Below are 810 nucleotides of genomic sequence, written 5' to 3' on the forward strand. Positions count from 1 at the left end.
ACACGTGCACACAGAAGTTATAGGGAAAATTTAAAACAAATCTTTACCACATATTATTGGCCCAAAATGGTCCAACATTTTAAAGAACTCGTAAGACTTGGTGGGATTTGTAATAGAAATAAATACGATAGTAAGCCTCAAAAGGTATCAATTGACGGGGCACTAATTCCCAAGAAGGAGAGTTAGTCCATCTCGACATTTTTTTCGCGCAAATACTTAAATTCATTATTTGTATTGATGCCTATTCAAAATATACCATATGTTCATTAAACAAATTGAAGATAAAACAAAACTCGATGAAAAAGTTTTGGAACTTTTACAGTCATTCCAAGAGGCAAAACAAATTACCTTAGATAACGAACCAGGGTTCTCGACACCTCAGTTTAAGCCATGGAACGAATGGGTATTAAAATTTATTATTGTGACCCACAGCATAGTTCAATTAACGGACAGATAGAAAGAGTTCATTCAACGATAATCGAAATAGCAAGATGCTTAAGACAGGAATTTAGTATTGTAAACGATTTAGAGGTTATATTCAGAGCCGTTCAACAATATAACAAAACAATTCATACTAACTACAGACCGCCAGATATATTAAATAATAAAATAGACCACCCCGATATACCAGAAAAATTAGCAAAAGCACAAGAAACTATTGTAAAAAAGGAACGACAAATTAAAAGATTTGAAAACGTACAAACCTAACGAAACAATTTATGAAAAGGTAGGAGGTAAAAGAAACAAGTTAGATGTGAAATATAAAAAAAAACAGAAAATAAAAGAAGAACTAGGGAAGAAAGTTAAAAT

This window comes from Teleopsis dalmanni, chromosome 1 (assembly GCF_002237135.1).
Source record: "Teleopsis dalmanni isolate 2A chromosome 1, ASM223713v2, whole genome shotgun sequence".
Taxonomy (NCBI): Eukaryota; Metazoa; Arthropoda; class Insecta; order Diptera; family Diopsidae; genus Teleopsis; species Teleopsis dalmanni.